At 34.2% G+C, this 18748-nt stretch overlaps 1 long non-coding RNA gene and 1 other non-coding gene across 3 annotated transcripts in view; one reads left to right on the forward strand and one right to left on the reverse strand.

The window, feature by feature from the left end:
• The window catches only part of LOC137408417 (uncharacterized), a 32739-nt gene extending 32244 nt beyond the window's left edge, over window positions 1-495 (reverse strand). Inside the window, exon 1 of one of the 2 annotated variants that reach the window (XR_010980081.1) lies at window positions 369-495. This is a non-coding gene — a long non-coding RNA (uncharacterized lncRNA). The remainder of the gene's footprint in view (window positions 1-368) is intronic. The other variant, XR_010980082.1, reaches the window with a different exon arrangement.
• Window positions 496-668: 173 nt separating this feature from the next.
• Window positions 669-787, forward strand: LOC137409057 (5S ribosomal RNA). The gene has a single exon (XR_010980304.1). It is a non-coding gene; the product is annotated as a 5S ribosomal RNA (ribosomal RNA).
• The last annotated feature ends 17961 nt before the right edge of the window (window positions 788-18748 follow it).

The raw sequence follows: 18748 nt of genomic DNA on the forward strand, positions 1-18748 counted from the left end.
TCAAAGGAAACACACAAAAAGCAATGCATTTTTATATTAATATTATTATTGCTGCAAAAATTATATAATTATAACTTATATGATTATTAAATCAAACATAATTATTATAACAAAACATTTCCCTTTGGCAATATGATAATGAATGATTTTATTTATTTATTACAAACTGACACATATAGGCCTAATTGATTTAATCTAATCCTCTCACAGTTACAGAAACTTGTTCTGCACAAAAACACTAACCTTAGATAACCTTTCTTGCGACTGACTACGGCTGACACATTAGTTTAGTGTCTCACTGTGAGTGTAACCACACCATAACAAATTACAAACACCAACACATAAAAGGCTAAATAATGTTTACCTACATTCAGAATTGTTTGATTTAGAAAAGCTTTCAGAGCAATTATCCTCAGTCTGGTCGAGGATGATTAGGAGTCCAAATGTAAAAGTATTTGTGTTTTGTTCTCCTCCAATATCATTGCTTAGCTTCAGTGATCGAATGAGAACTGTCATTATACACCCGTACTATACATCCTCTGCGCTTCAACAGATGATAATGAAAAGCACAGAAATATCAAAGTAAATGCCCATTGGACAATCTCGTCACGGTTGGTGAACATTATAACAACACTGCCTTAATAGAGTGTGTTGAGTGTCTCACAAGTGTCTACGGCCATATCACGTTGAAAACGCCAGTTCTCGTCCGATCACTGAAGCTAAGCAACGTCGAGCCCGGTTAGTACTTGGATGGGTGACCGCCTGGGAATACCGGGTGCTGTAGACTTTTTCCAGTCAGAATTATTCTCATTCACATACTTGAAGCTTTTTTATGTACTCAGTCCCTTAATATTAACAAGTATAATTTCCAAACAAATATTTTAGCCAAAATTGAATAAAATAAATTCTATTATTTAAAGCTAGCGAGCGACCCATGGTCTCTTCATCTCCATTATCTACACACTATTATTAATTATGTCAAGATGATAATCTTCACACCTTACAAGCACCTGTGAGATTACTGTGAAACGCTAAGATGTAATTAATTTTGTACACTATAATAGAGTACATGTATTTATGTAGCTGTCATCATTACATTTCACCCTTTAGATAACGTTTGTCAAACCTACATTTTGGTACCAAGTTAATCGCTGAGCATGAAATGCGGAAGACACTTGTAAACATGTATAATTTAAAACAATCAATTTTTAATTATAGCTCAGAGATAAGCAGGTTACTTTGAGGTTATTTTGAAGAGTAAATAATTTCAGTTTGTTTTTATCCTGCCTAGCGTAACAGTTCAGAAATACTCAGGCACTAATATTTCCTTCCTTAAATCAAATATTTTTGAAATTTGGATGTTGGTAATTATGGATTTGCCTAAAAGCTACCGCAAATAATTAATTAAAGTGTCTCTGCCTTTTGCCGTAAAAACACATTCTCGTTAAAATAAACCTGAATAACTGTTTTCTCTTGAGATGAAATAAAACTGTACTCTTGAATGCTTGAGAATTGAAATGCCAAATTATCTCACAAAGTTTCAAAACCAACTACCAATCAGAGTGTGAAATCTACAATATAACAGAAATCAAATTCGGTGATGAGCATGTGCCAACATGAAGCTAAGGTTTGTCTTATTTCATCCGAGTTAACAGATGGTGGACAGGCCCTCAGCGTTCTCAGTATTAAGACTAAAGTCATTAGATAGGAGAACAATCTAGAATGTTGTTGTATATTTGTTAGATCACAAGAAGATGGATGCAGCAAGAAACTTTAGTTTTTCTTAATCAACTCTGATGTGTACGAAAACATCTCTAGCAAATAGCCCACCTAACACAATACAAGTGATTCTTTTGAGGCTCCAATAGTCATACAAGTTGGCTAGATTTTAATTCATGTGTTTGGAGTATCTAAATCCGCTCATCATAGTCAATGATTGAGCAATCTGTTTATTAGTATGATTAACAACTCTTTCAAAGTATGAGAGGGCAAACGACTCCTAATTTACATATAGTATCATTCTTGTGTAAGAAGTTGTAGCTACTAGCACAGCAGCTTAATGTAAGTATACTTGTTTTGAGACTGTTGAACTATTTGTAGAACATCAAATTGTTTGGTTCAACGTAAACATCTTCTTGACACACCAGTTCGCGTAAGTAGGAGCTTTCTATATAGAGCTGTTTTTCACCAAACTTATGCATCTTAAGTGAGCATCCGCTTATTATGAGGGCAGCCGACCAAATCAATTTTAACATTTATTCTAAAAAATAAAGATACAATCTATGTAAGGTTTTTATGTACAGTAAAATCCATCTACACCAATAATAATATTAGTGATATGAGTTGTTTTCAGGATGAATATTATGACACCCTAAACCTTAGAGGAGAACCTTTTTCCTAAGGTTTTCCTGAAAACCTTAGAAACAGGAAATGATGCGCTAAAAATGTGTTTCACTGTAAATAGTCAGCTATATAATTATACTGATTAGACTTTGTGTTTGTGATGAATTTGAGTGGTTCCTTGCACAAGTGCAGACAACTTCAGTTATATAAAGAGTAATCTTTAACTAAGATAATTGAAGTTGCCTACCCTTTAATTATTTTTAAAATTGCATATATTTTGCCCGTGTCACATATCCTTCCAACATATCTATATTCTAGCAACCTAAACAGTACATGGATTAAGGAAAGGGCCCATTGATTACCATGGTTACCTAATCTTATTAAGATATACTGTAAATCAATAGTCTAAATTCTACAATACTGAAACAAGTATTGTGAGGTGGTGTAATATTGCTTCAAGACATAGCCTACTTCACAAAACCTCTCTTTACCTTCCATTAATTCCTTGCTATCCCTATTATAAAGCTGCTAACCCCTACATGGTGCTACAACCCAGCTTTTATAGACTTCTTGAGATCTTAATTTGGAAATGTCTGTAAACTTTATTTCTATTGGACTGCAATATCTTATTAGTATATAATTTTAGGCCTTGGTAATTGTATAGCCTTAATCGTAACAATAGCAATGCTTCTACAAGATTATGAAGAAGAATATTGCAATTGATTAACTTATAAACGATTCCAAACTGTATCAACTATAGAATGATACAAGTTAGTGGTGTGCAGTTCCTTCAATAGTATTTTAATAGCTGTACAAACCAACTGTGGCAAGTTTTATTCCTTTCATTAACTATATTTTGTGCAAAAAGTGGCTTTTATTTTTAAAAATAAATCGTTGGCTATGAAGAACTTCCTCAAATAACTATCTTTTTGTTCTACTGCTAGCAAATGGTGTCTCAAAGTTATTTTTTCTGTTTGGGATTGAAGAAATATGGTATGTTATTAGCAATGATATAACGAATTCTTTAAGGATAAAGGTCAGAAGCAAACTTACTCAAGTTTGTAGGAAAAAAAGAAATAAATGTATTTGTTAGAGAAACAAATTAAAAAAATGCAGAAAAGCAAAAAAGGAAGAGTGGCAGGGCCCAGTCCATAAAAGTCGGTCTGTCTGTAGTCTCGTTGACGATCATCGTCTCTTTGTCAGTCATACTAGTCCAAGTCTGAATTTAATTGTCTGTCGTTCTTGTCGTAATGTTTGTCGGTGTGGTTTTTTCCATAAGTCTAGTCGTCAAGGTCGCGTGGTAGGGTAGTCGAAAAGTCAAGCTGAATCGGTCGTCATGCAGGGAAGATATATGCGGTTAAATCATGATAATTGGTGTAGTCACAATATATTTTCATTGAACTGGCCTCTGCAGCTGGTGGTGGAATAGAGGAAGACGGCAAAGAGAGTGAAGTAGAGGTTGTTAGAGTTTGATGACAAGTGGTTAAAGGTTGCTGGTTATCGCCGGGTCTCATATCTTTAAGATTACCCATTAAGAGAATGTAAGTGTATTGTTGCTGATCTATACTTTGCCAGGTGGTTGTTATTTAATGTAACGCATTATAGAAACTTTCTCCTGCTTAAAATTTAGTTATAATTATTATTTTTCTGTGACTTGCCAACTAAAATTGTAAAAGTATTACATAAATTCGTAGAAGGGCTGATAAGAAAATAATTTCTGCGATGGGAGTAAGAAAAGTTGCAGATTAAAAAAAAAATGTTGAAATTACTCATCGTTGTGTTTTTATTAAAGAAGACAAGACAGGTCAAAACACTAAGTTTATTAATATGAATAGAACACACTTTTTTACTGTGAAATAAGTGTTGCTTATTGGCACTGTTAAAGCTGAGCTTTACTCTTGTTAATAAGCTGCCGAGAACAAACTCAATTTAACCCAATTAATTCCCAGCTACAAGTAACATCAGCAAAGTAAATAACACTCATGTTTGGTGCCGTCAGAGTTCCTTGCTGAGTGACGTGCACCCAGTAGGTAGTGCGGTAGTGCGAGAGTGAGGTAGTGAGGTAGTGGTAGTGAGGTAGTGCGAGACGTGCACCCAGTAGGTAGTGCGGTAGTGCGAGAGTGAGGTAGTGAGGTAGTGGTAGTGAGGTAGTGCGAGACGTGCACCCAGTAAGGGTGCACGTCTCGCACTACCTCTCATTTCATGATTCCAGGCACAACCTCAGGGTGCTCATTGTGCTCTGGAATTGGAAAATCGTATTATTATAACCAAACAAAAACTATAAAAAAACTTCACTGAGCCTTATTCTTTGCACTCTTTCTTGTCATCATTATTAACAAAGTTAAAAATTTGTTATCCAAGACATTTCAACTAGTTTATTTAAAAGAATAATTTAGTAGTACTTATGATTACTATAGGTTGCGGGAAGCGTGGAAAAGCAGCGATGAAGGCTAACAAAAAGGAGGAAGAGTGTTTACTCGAACTTAGTACTGGCAGCAGCAATGTGTAATCACAACAAACTCTGTGGTATCTCTAGTTTGAGTAGAACTTATAGTACAGTGTATTTTTGTAACTTATATTATGAATAGAGCTTGTATATTCTAGAAACTTCTATTCAGCTGGTTGCTTCTTAGCAATTTTATAAAATCAGTCAGATAGTGTAAAAACTAGGCTCATTGACTAATAGTATTCTGTAATTTATTTGATTTTGTAAAAAATATAATTAATAATTTCACAAATTCCTAATATTAGTTGAAGGTTGGAGTACAATAAAGGAACATCATGTAAATCTGTTAATAATATCAAAAACATTGACATGGCATAAGATAAAGTAGGAAAGAGAGGACAACCAGTGTTTATGTTGCTGTGCTTCATATTTTTAATTACTTTAGTGATTTTCAACAATTATAATTTAATGTCAATGCTAACTATGTCAAAAGCAAGTAATTTGAAACTAAAACAACATTCCAACAACACGTTTTTAAATTTTAATGTGGAAATGATCAAAGGAAATACTTATACTAATAATTTGATTATATTTCAAGCTTTTTAAAAACATGCATAGTACAAACAAAATAGAATTAGCTTCTCAAAATAAAAAACACATTTTATTTATTGTAGCGACAGTTCCTGAAGGAAAGTGATAACAGCGAGAATTTAAAAATACAAAATGCTAGGACTTTTAAAATGGGGTTGGCTAAACTATCTGGATAAAATCTTCCTCAGGTTGAGAATTAGTAATCATTTAACACCACTATTAATTAAATCAGATCAGAATGCTTGATGTTGATAAAAATATAATTATTGTTTAAACACTGGTTGCCATAGCAACAGCAAAATGCTATTGAGAAGCATTCAACCAGACCTTCCAATAAGCTATTGGTAGATCTATCTGTGGATTTAATAACTTCATTTAGTCTTCTCAAAGTTATGAAATAGTCAACCTGCGCAAGTATTTTCATCGAGAGAGAACAACTTCTGTAATAAACTCTTGTCAATTTTTGCACTGACTTGAATATGACGCATAATGAAGGTGTACCTATTGTAATCCATGTGAGAACAGGCTCCATTATTTTTAGTAAAGTTTATCTACCTTTCATCAAAAATGGAAAAGAAGCGGATTTATGAAAGAAGTAAGAGATTGAAAGAGAAACAAGAATTTGTCTATAAATCAGAAACACACAGCTCTTTTCAAACTGAAAGGAACAAACTCCCACCTGCCCTGCTTGAAGTGTACTGCTGTCTAACATGTTGTGAGCTTTTGCACGCAATTCTACCAAATAACTGTGAAAGGGAAAGTCTTTAGTTTTGGACACAATTTTTTTAGATTTGTCCTACGTTGACATATTTTTTTAAATACACGTATGTCTAACATTGCAATATTTGGAAGAATTAAAGAAAAGGTTACATTATTTTATATTATGATATAGTTAAGATACAATGTAACTCATTACAATAATAAATACTTATCTATACTGTGGAATATTATACATGTGGAAAAAGTCAGAAATGTGCCAAAAAACACCAAAAGAATGCATGGCAATTAGAAAATTGTAGAAACGCTTGCTACAACAGTGCATAACAATTTTTTTTGGTTCTATTTCCTCGCAAAAACTGATGACAATTTAATTTCTGCGGTTTGAATGAACCAAAGCCTCAACAAAGGCTATCCTAGTTTGACTTTACTAGCCTAGTGGTTAACAAGCTATATAACCTAATGGTTAACAAGCTATATAACCTAGTGGTTAACAAGCTATATAACCTAGTGGTTAACAAGCTATATAACCTAATGGTTAACAAGCTTACTTCAAGGGGATATAACCCAGTGATTAACAAGCTAATTTCAAGGATATATAACTGAGTAGTTAACATGCCTGTACCAATTTCAAATTATCTCTGCATTTAATTTTTCGAATTAGTATAAAGCAATATTCAGTTGCCAAATTATAACTGGTCTAGTCATTCTAGATAGGATAGAGAAGATCCATCGCTAGACATGTTTATCTACATGATATCAATCAGAATCAGGTCATTCTCACAAAATAGTTAATGAAGCAGACTAGTGCTGGAGACGGGTAATATAACTCGTTGAACCCATGGATTTATCTTCTCTCGAGTCTCGGGTAAAAAAATCTTTTAGTATTTTGATCTTGTGGGTTCGAGTTTAACAACCGGCCTGTCAACGTCGCGAGCACAAATAGCGGTCAATAGCAAATAGGAAAAAGTAATAAATAAATTGAATAGAATTATAATTGCATTGTAAATTTTAAGATATGTTTGATGTTTAGAAATTTTAGACATGAAATCCGCATCAACAAACCCGATACCCAAAAAACCCGTGGCCAAGATGTACTCGTGCCCAGCACTACCAGCTACCCGATACTCCAAAAACTCGACCGGAAAGAGGCGAGTCTAAACTCGTTAGCCAAGAAGTACTCGTGCCCTGCACTAGAGTAGATTATTGATGTATTTTACAAAGTTTTATATAATAAAGATCAGGTTTACACCTTTATATAAATATGCCAAAAGAGCAAAAGATGATACATATTTATTAACATATATAAAGTAAATCTTGTATGTATGCTTTTCTTTTCATATTGCAATTAGAACAATAGTATAATTTATTTAAAGAGAGATTTGCCAATGAGGGTTTTAATATATGATAGCAGAGCTAGCGTTAGTACAGTTCATCAATCAGGGCATGCTAGTAACTCAAGAATGCATTGCTTCAAAATGGTTCCAAAAGGTTGATACTTTTATGTAGTCATATATTAGAGGGTGATAAGTTCTAGGCTCATACCATTTGATAAGCAACCTGCTGGTCTTCATAATCTGTCAAGGAAGAAAGTGAAAAAGAAATGAGTGACTGTTTTCTTTGTGTTTAGAGTTGACAAAATGCCAAGATTTTAAGTTGCGGTAAAAGATGACCAAAAGAATATTTTGGCGTTATTGATAGATTATTGATGGATTAATGTCAGCAGCGTCTTTTAAATAATAACTATCTCATTCAGGTGAATATTTGGTACAAGCTTTAATACAGTATAAAAGTTACTGCGTATAAAGGAATTATATTATAAGATTACTGTGGATATCAGCAGGTAAGTATGTGCCAAGAAGATATGAACTATGTTTAGAATAAATCTGTCCTTAAATTGACTATGTGGGCTGATGGGGTTCTCCTCACTGGCTGGAGGTTCACTCCTCCACTTGAGGAGGTTAATACTTTAGAGCAGGTAAGTGTGCATATACTTCGTTGCTTTTCGACTGATGCGTTGATATTGTTTAGTAACAAAAAGCATTGAAAATTGTTTGCGAAAAATGTTAATGTTGTAATACATATCTAATTAAAAATCAAGCAAAGCTGTTCGACATCAAGTATACCACGCAGTCTATATGCCCAACCAATCTGTAAATGTATCTGTCGCATCTCATTCTGGATTTATTGCCGTACTGGCCGCTTTGTCACCCTTCTATCTCAAGTTGTCGCCTTTTTAACAAAAAGACTGCCCAAGGGTCTGTCGCCATGGCGACTGTTGCCTAACCGTCCATAAACCGGTGGATTGATGCAGTTGTTGAATTGTCAATCTCCCAAGCTGATAGTGGAGAGTTCAAATCCCATTGAAAGCAACTGTTTTCACAATTTTCAACAGCTTCAGACAGACATGACAAGATGGACAGGTAGATATTATTTGATTTACACTGGTCTATGCCATTTAAAGCAAGTTAGACCATGAGAAAAAACTACTATTATAATAGTGCCGAATATTTGCTGACCAATGATATACTACAGCAATTGTGTTTTCAGATTTTGTTAATTAAAACCTATTTGTCGTTTATACGTTCCGTGCCCAGTACCATAAATAAATAAGGATTCTAAATGTTTAATTTTCAAGCTTTTCACATTTAAATTTAGGTAGGTAAGATCTGATTAGATCAGTTAAAAGTATTTCACTTCCTAATTTAGTAGTCGCTGCTAGGGAGGCATCAACCATCGGCCCGGGCAGAGTTAAAGAGATCAATTTAGAACACCACCGATTCGTGTATACAGGCTTGGTTCGTCTCCGAATGGATAAAATGCTTCTCCCACTTGAGCGCTCTTCGCACCAGAAGAAAGGCTGTAAAAAATGTTTCAGAAGGCATAAATGCCAAGGCTGTCATGAAAAATCTGTGAACAGCTGCAGTACCTTGTATTGACTTGCTTGGCAGTTCAAAAAAGGGTGCCTTTTTCCTATGACTAATGGGTTTTTCCAGGGATCAAGCTCCACCCAGTTGATCGCGGACAGGCACTACCGACCACTAGGCTGTAGTGGAGTATCCCAACAACTTCTGGGTGCAACCGAGTGGCTGAAACTTGGACATATATAAATGTTGACAAATTAGTTCTCAATACTGCAGCAATAAATAAAAAAATAGTGGGTCTGTTCTAGAAAATTCCTCTGACTTTGTTAGGTATTTTCACAATTTAATCTCATTAGTAATGAAATGGATTTTATTACGAAGGAGGAAGTAGGGTTAACCAGTTTAGCATGTCTCATTCCTTAACCCTTGTTATCGTGGCTGCTCGCCTGCTGGCTATTGCCGTGAAATTAATGTGGGTATTCATGTGGAAAAGCCTCTTTGCTTTCTATTTAACTATTCGCTTTATTAAGTGTATGTCAGAGTGAGTATGCTTACATTGACTTGCTTGCTAATCACTGTGTTTCCACGCTAACAATGGGTCTGGAGTGTTTGCTACCGATGAGTATGCACCTTACAGTTTCAGCGATTTGGAGTTGAACTATAACTCTTTCCAAGAATGACCAATGTATCCCTCAAAACCAAACTAAAGTAGACTTACTTTTGGGTCAAGGTCACTTTTCAATTCATGCTTAGCCAACTAGTTGCCCTAAAAGAGATCATTTGGTCATCTTCATACCAGCAGATGACCCATAGCATGTAAATGTTAATGTAAAGGCAAAAAAGTCATGCAGAAACAGTAGTGAGTAGACATTTTTGTAGCGGAGACCCACGTGGTTGCACGCTGAAATGTTTTTACCTCCACTGGGGACAGCTTAGCTGCATATTCTCGATATGGATCCATCAGCAGTGAGCATTTCTATACTATCGAAGTATTCTCAAAGCGAATGTCTTTCCCCAAATTTAACTAAGCTAAATGGTGTCAAATCCGTTCAGATTTTACTACTTTTATAAAAAGAAACTCAAAGCCCAGTCGAAGAAATGTGGAATATCAACTAGACACCACCTCCACAATGACTTGCTCACTAATAGCAGGCTGACTCAGCCTTGCAGTTCTGCATTATGCCCTGCAACTTGCCCATTTTCCAAATAACAACATTGAAATGTTTGTTACCCGCTTATAAAGCTGTGTTTATATTATATGAGGACACCCATTGGGAAATTCTTATTTATTCACTTCAAGTGGTAGAATCATACCTTGTTTTCATAAGTTAACTGCCTGAGCCACTGTATATTGAAATCTATATTGTATTAAAGGTTATCCTGCTACTTGCATATAAGTGCTCACACATGGTAAAATAGATAGATAGATATTAACATTATTTACACTGGTCAAAGCCATTTATAGCGAATTAGACCGTGAGACAAAAACAAAAAATAGCAACGTAAATTATGTGTATTGAAATTATTTTTGCTTAACACTGTTCTATGATGTAAATTGGCAAGACATTGGTGTCTGGTAGGAGGTGTAGTGTTTTTTAGGGAAATAAAAATGTAATAGACAGTCAGGTAAATTGGAGATGAGACCTGAGTATTTTAAACAGCAAATATATTATAATACAGCTGGCTCATCAGCATTAAGAGCATTTAAACACTGATGGTAACTGTCTATATTAGGTAAAATAGCCCCTGAAACGTAATTTTTAAAAGCGTACTAATTTATGGTTATAGGTCTTTGAGACACTGTGATCCAACTTGTAGCAGAGTAAGACAGCATGGACAATATACGATTCTGGTAGAAGATTGATACGCTTTTTGACTTTATACTCATCTTTCTGAGCTGAACTAGGGCATGAGTTGATGGTCTAGTTTTTAAGATAACAAAGTCGACACTGTGTGAGAACCGTAAATGATTGTCGTAACATCTAAGGAAATACCTTAAAAATATTCCAAACCTGTAAGCATTCTAAGATCTGGTTTAATGTCTGTGTGCACACCTGACCAGCCTCAGTACAAAACTGACATGTATCAGTTTACATGTACATTAAAAAGTTACGGTATACATGTACATAAAATGTAAAATGCTAAACATTGTGCCCATAGTGCAAATGCAACATCACAACATATTAATAAAAATGATTCACCACACCTTTAATAAACACAGAATTAGCAGTCAGTATAAATAAAAATATAAAAAACTAAATAAATAAATGTTATGTCTAATATATACAGTTGTTTTTAAGAGCATTTTGCTGTTTTCAAAAGTTTGAAGCAATCTGCTAGCAAAATAATTCATTGCATGAGGAATTACCTTTTTGCGCAATTAATTTTTAGCAGTTTTGTATTACCTATGGTAAAAAGTAAAATAGCCTTCAAGCAACTGCAAGATATTTTTACAGTGAAAAAAAGGACTGCTACAACAAAGGTTTAGAGTTTAGTTATTTCCCCAGCTGCTGTAACTGGAATTTCCTTCACATGTACATGTACTACCTATGGCAAATCTTTATTTTATGTCAATTAAAAGTTTCCAGACCTTTCATGGCTTGTATACTAATTTTTTACATGGCAGGTACAGGTTTTTAACTCATGTGATATAAACAAATTGCATACAATCACTAACAATTATTTTGGATATATTATTGCTAACTTCTTTAACAATGTTCCACCTAATATTCGTTCTCAATCAAAACTTCAATGATGTATACCAGACCATTTAATTGATTTTATTGGCTAGCTGTTGCCAGTTTTTTGTTTAATGATTCTCTTATAGCATAATTCGGTAAACATTTCTGTTCGAAATGAAATTACTGCCAAATATTATATATTATAATATTATATAATATACCTATTATGAATACTAGTACGCTGGAAACCCCATGCGCCGTGAGAGATACATAAAAGCTATGGGTACAATTATTGTTCAATTTGGCAGGGGGTTGAGAGGTGGAGTTGGTAGTGTGCTTCACCACAAAACTGAATACCTGAGATTGATTCCTGAAGAAGACATTTTTCCTAATCCTTTTAGCATGGCTTCAGACAGATGACGGACACAGCTCTTATTATAGTAAAGATTAAAAATAAAGAACTGTTATGTTTTAGCCTATATATTAACACATAACTAGTATTAACTATATGTTAACTCTAGCTATATGTTGTAACTAGTGTTTAAAAGATGAATTGGTATTTCCACAATATGCCATCTGTTACTACTTTGGAAAAGTGATCTATCATATCAAGTCACATTCAAAGAGGAACTCGGATAACCCAGTTTAGGGCACTTAGTTTTTTCAATGCTATAAAAAAGGGAGTGTTTCCAAGTGCTATTGCGGAATCTTTATACAAAATACATGTTTATATAAATTATATAGGTATCAATCTAAAACCATAACAAAAATAATTCATATTGCATACAGAACAGGAGCTATAATAGCAATGAGATGAGATGAACAGTTGACTCCTGATTGCGCAGTTAGGCAATTGATGTAAACAGTATGTTTGCAAACACCGTGCAAGGATAGTCAGCAAAAACTAGATATCTATTGTAATCACTAAACGCTAACTAAAAGCTGAGTCACACTGTATCACCTTTCGCCAGAGTTGTCCCCTCAGCAACTATTTTTCAACTATGTGCACTTTAAACCGATGACATCGCCAAGGCAATGCGACTCTGTAGGGAAACATTGTAGCTATCAAACTTTCACGATATTTTGCCGAGCAGTCACGCCGCTCTGTGCAGTGCGCACCACTTAGAGTCTTAGGGGATAGTGACTAGCTGTCGAGGATTGCTTAATCTTCATTTCCTTTCATGACAGTTGCTGCAGGACTAGTATTACAATGTTTCAGGCGCGCATTGTGTAATGAAAACACCATGTAGCAGACTATTCACCGATGTAAGCATGAATGGGTTGTAATAGTGAGGACAATGTCATCACAAACGATTGACGGCTTATTGTGTGATGAACGCCGACGAACTGCAATATAATGTGTACTGGCCTTTAGAGTGTAACCCCAAACTCTCATGTGTATGATCAAGTAGCAACTCGGCTTTGGACGAAGTTACTTCTACTAATAGCTAGTAAAGCAATATTATATTAGAGTGTGCATTCGATTGTGAGGCAAGTGGATGGAAACACACCATATGTTTACCATATAGAATTTCCACTATAACAATAAGGCTTTAACCACATTAAAATGATAGTCTACCAAAGTTGAAAGGTTTGAACAATATAAGAACAACAGATAGATAGCTAGATAAAGGAGAATGATTGTACAGAAAGATAACCATTTATTATTAGATGCGTGCTCACTGAAGCGAATACAAGTACTGGGAAATACCACATTGAGTCCTGCGCCTAATGCACATAATAAATTTTCCAACTCATTGCCACAAATGATAACAGAAATTTGAAACTGCACAAAAGGAGTGGAAACACACTGAGCACATGCTATCATATTTAAAAAGACCAGTTAAGGTTTAATCAGAAACTGGGTGAGGAATTTTTCCTTGCATTAGTAAACTACAAAATACACAACTCATAAGCTGTGCATTTCTGTTAAACAAAAGAACTCACTGAGGTAAGAGCCATTTAGTACGAACTTTTATCAAAACACTGTAAAGCTGAACTAGTATAGAGTTGAAATGGTAAGCAACATTTCTTTTTTCTCAAATACTTTTGTAGAAAAGATTTTAATTTTAACAAGCCCCTGATTTAGAATACTAAAATGTAATAGTTTTAGAGTGTTGTATTTGGTTGAGTGCTATTTTCTTAACTGCGTTCATAAGCTTGTGGTTGGCATCTTCAGTTAGGATCTGACGTAATCTGATGTTGTCACGTTTGTCATAGGTAAGAGCTCAGGATGAGGATATTGTAAAGTGTACAGAACTGTACCACCTGTGAATACTTGTAAAGTGTACAGAACTGTACCACCTGTGAATACTTGTAAAGTGAGTCTCATATGTAATGAAGTGGGTAAAGTCTGTGAGTTTCATCTCATGTCAACTTTCATTTAAGAATTACTAAAATACCACCACTTTCGATGTAATCTGATTTTCAAGTTAGACTTTTGTAATGAAGGACAGTTTGAAAGGTAAGACTGATGTCATTATTCTGAAGTAATAGAAAGTTTTAAATGAATAACAAACACTCTGAAATGAGTTCTTCGTAAGTCTCTAATCACTCCATAGTAAAACATAATAATTACTTACAGTAAGTCACTCTACGCAATATCCCTTGAAACACCTTTGTATCACTGTTTTAACTGCAATAAATTTTTGAAGGTTTTAATCTTTAAACATACTGGCAGTCAGATCACCTAAAACAACAACAAAATCTCAAACGATAAAAAATATCTAAATTTTTTGATAAAATATTTTAAACTTAGTGTAACTCTTTAATGGCTGCACAAGTTCATAAGTTCATAAGAGATTTACCCATTTATTTGTGCATGAAGAAAGCTAATGTTTTCTCAACACAATGTACATGTTAATTTACAGAGAGATAAAGTTTAAATGATGGGCAGCCAGGAATCCAGGAAGAAAGAGTATACGGAGATTGGCACAAATACAGGTAAAGCTATTGATATTCCAATACGAGTCAACACTCTACATTAGAGGCATTGCTAATCTTAAGGCATACGATAAATTAATGAAGGTTATTTATTACACTTTTAAACGCAAATTGACAAAGTCGAATTTTATTGACTTTGTCAAATTGAAACTATTTTATTTTACAACAAATGAAATAAAGCAAAAGCAAATAAATGTTATACACAATATTTTGTTTTTAACTTTAGTTAGTTTTTAAGTTTACTCATTATAAATAGAGGTAAAAATTAAAGTAACAATTATATTATCTACCCTATATTTATGCTGCAGAATAGGCAAGGAAACACTGAAAGGATGGTCAGACAATAACTTGAATTTGGCATTGTGTAGAGACGTTTAGTAGCTGTGGTGATTTTTTTTAACGATTCTACTTTGACATAAAAGAGGGTAGACTAATAGACCACTATGCAATTGGACCATTGAAACAATGACTCACTAGATCCCCGGACCACCAGACTACTAGACCACTAGACCACTGGACCACTACACTACTAGACAATTACACTACTAGACTACCAGACTACTAGAACTCTAGACCATAGATCACTAGACCAATGGACCACTAGACCATATAGACTACTAGACCATTAGACTACTAGACCATTAGACTACTAGACTACTAGACTACTAGTTCACTAGACCAATGGACCACTAGACCACTAGACTACTAAACCATTAGACTACTAGACTACTAGACCATTAGACTACTAGACTATTAGACTACTAGATCACTAGACCAATGGACCATTAGACTACTAGACTACTAGACCATTAGACTACTAGAACTCTAGACCACTAGATCACTAGATCACTAGACCAATGGACCACTAGACTACTGGACCACCAGACCACTAGACTATTAGACTACTAGACTACTAGACCATTAGACTACTAGACTACTAGACCATTAGACTACTAGACTACTAGACCATTAGACTACTAGACTACTAGACTAATAGACTATGTGAATAGGAGAAAGCTCTTTAATTAGCATTTCTAAAAAAACCTTTTCTAGTTCTGCATAGCAACTGGAGAGTAGTGAGAGTGCTCAGTCACCTGCAGCAGTTTGATAAATACTCCATGGAACTGTTTGGGTATTGGCACATAAGATGTAACTTTGGTATATGTAATAACATATTCCTTGAATGCGAAATACTAACTATACATGTATATCCTTTACTAGATGTCGATGCTTGTCAGCTTTTTAAACAAGCTGTCAAGAATGAGCCTCCAGAGCTCCCCCGACCAAGAAACGATTCTCACCATAAAGAGTTCAAGAAGAGCAATTCCTATAAAACACCTAAGGTGATTGTCTTTTTCCTGTTTTCATGGTTTAACCATACATGAAAAGAGAATGACCAACCGACTAGCAGCTGCTAATAAAAAACAAGGAATGTTGTACAGAGCACTATTAAATATTTTCATTTTCGACATAGCTCTGACTGCCTAATCCTATTTTTAATGATTGAATGTTTGTGATTAGTGTTATGTTACTACAAAAAGTAGAAATACCCTATGTATTTTAGATGAAACGTGTGAATACTAAGCATGTTATATCATGCTTATATTATGCTTAGATTCTAACAAAGTGCACATGAGTTAGAAACCCATTGAATGCACTTTGCATCTGGTGTGCTTAGCTTCTTCAGCCAATCTGTTAGTTTAGCCATGACCAGATTCTTTGGCTTAGACCTTTAGACTGAAACCAGACCGCATTGGCTGTTTGAAGGTCAAACTATTATGACAATTAAATCTCAGTTTTTTATTTTGATGTGTTTTATTTAACAGGAATATGGTGTCCATCATAAATCAAGCAAAGAAAATATAAAGGAATTACAAGGTAATGTATCTGTTTCAAGTTGACTACTTCAAACTGTGGTTATTTATATATATAGAGAGGAATTTTATTGAGATAAACCTCATTCAAAATAAAAAAAACTGTAAAGATGTGCGTCAGCAAAATTCATCATAAAAACAATAAAGTTATAACATATTTGAAATATAAAATATACTTTACCGTTTTTGAAAAAAATAGATGTTAGATGTTATAAAGTAAATTTCTAAATGTAGGTTTATGACAGGAGTGTAGGTGTAGGTCCAGTGTAGGTCAGTGTAGGTGCTGTCGTTTGTGTGTATGTAGTATGAGCCATTGAGTCGTGTTACATGCTTTGGTTTTATATCGTTATATTTTGTACTTACCACAAGATGTTCTTAACGATTGCATCGCCAATTTATTTAATATTTTGTCAAAAGAGATAATATTTCTACCTAAACAATAGTTCCAAGTCTTCTATGTATAAATTTTTTTTTTCTTATGATACTACATGGCAACACTTTTCTTTTTATTTTATTTTCTGTGGCATCATATCTAAAACGTATTTTTATGAAATTGGTTATCAACTGCCCAAAAAGTACGTATAATTATATGCTTACCATATGAAAGCTTTATTGACTGTCTGTAGCACCACACATCTGATATAATCATAATTATAGCTCATTGCTCATAACTTGCATAGCTATAATTACAGAAAGTCGTTTGAACATCTTCAAAACAGGAACTGAATGATAGTAACATGCTTATTCTAATATTGCCTGTAAACTTTTCTTTCTCAGAAAGATACTGTGTTGCTAAATGGAATGGAAATGCTAAGCGAGAACACGTTTATGAAATCTTTGAGGGTGATACATCAAACATGCAGGTAAACAAACCTTGTCTTTATTTCACATATCTGATTAGGATTCTTAAATTCACATCATAATCTACCACAAAGTCTCTAATTAAACACCACTTCTAATTAAACACTGCTATAAGGAAAGGATTGAAAAATAGAGTACCATGGCATTCAAATAGAGGTTTTGTGGTATATATCTGTTTTTTATTCTCTTGATAGTTGTTTCTAGCTGACTAAAACATAGCTGAATAATCTTTATAATAGTGTAAGTCATGTACATCCATTTGCGTGCGAGCAAGGTTAAAATCTTTGCAATAATAGGAGCAGTGTCTGTCTCTCCGTCCAAAGCCACGGTTAGTTAGAATTTAACTGAAATCCAACCTATGGCATTTAGCAAGACATCTAAACCAATCAAACACCTTCTGGTGTTTTATTGGTTTATATTCTGAAACACCTTCTGGTGTTTCAGAATATTGGTGTACATAGTTATTCCTTTTGCCTTATCGGCTCATGTGAGAATTTTTTATGGCACACTAGACTGTCAGGGTAATAAAAAAGTGATAAAGCTTCTGTTTGTCTTTTACTGTTTGCCAGAATGTTTCAACCAGCTAAGAAAAAGCCTTCAGTAAAATTGGTGATATCAGTAACGGCTGTTAAATTACTGCTGCTCTTTGTATAGCAACAGTAACACTGGCAGATATAACAAAAATACTTTTAAAGGTAGACTATGTTTTTACTAGTACCAAGTGGTTAATTTGGTAAGCAAAGGTAAAAAGGCTGAAGCATTACGCTAACCTGTAAAATGTTATTTGCTTTACTTTTTGGTATCCTAATAAATTTCAGAAGTCTATCACTACTATAAATATTTGTATGGTTTAATGAGTAATCCTTTCTTGTTTTTCAGAACCAAAGAGCTTACCTAACAATCACTGATTCAACTTTTACTGGTAAGTTTTGCTTTCTGATTGGCCAATTGAAACCGAAGTGTTTACTCAAACAAACACTGGTTTCGTTTTAAAGCAGTCTCAAGTATCCAACAATTAGGCCATCAATGTTTTGCAGTAAAACACAAATAATTTTCATCACTTTCAAGTATGCATATAAAACCAAATCGTGTGCCATTGACATTTACAAAGCACAAGGAAAAAGCAAACGAGTTTTATGAGTTACTGTCCAGCAGTAACCAAGCACACTTGGTATTATGTGAGTGAAGTGAGTGATGAAAAAGGTACAGGTCATGTCTCCAACTTTATTTACTCCTACTAATGTTGAACAGGTGTGGAGTTATATTTCAAGACATGAATTCAGTTTATTTATTTCATTTTTTAATTATTCATTTTACTGTATGTATTTGTATGACTAGATATGGACATCTATGATGAAGGAGAAATAGACAGGACAGCATACCACGACAATGAAATCAACTTAAATATCCATTCTAGTCAAATGCGTG

Source organism: Watersipora subatra, chromosome 11 (genome assembly GCF_963576615.1).
Source record: "Watersipora subatra chromosome 11, tzWatSuba1.1, whole genome shotgun sequence".
In the NCBI taxonomy this organism is placed as follows: domain Eukaryota; kingdom Metazoa; phylum Bryozoa; class Gymnolaemata; order Cheilostomatida; family Watersiporidae; genus Watersipora; species Watersipora subatra.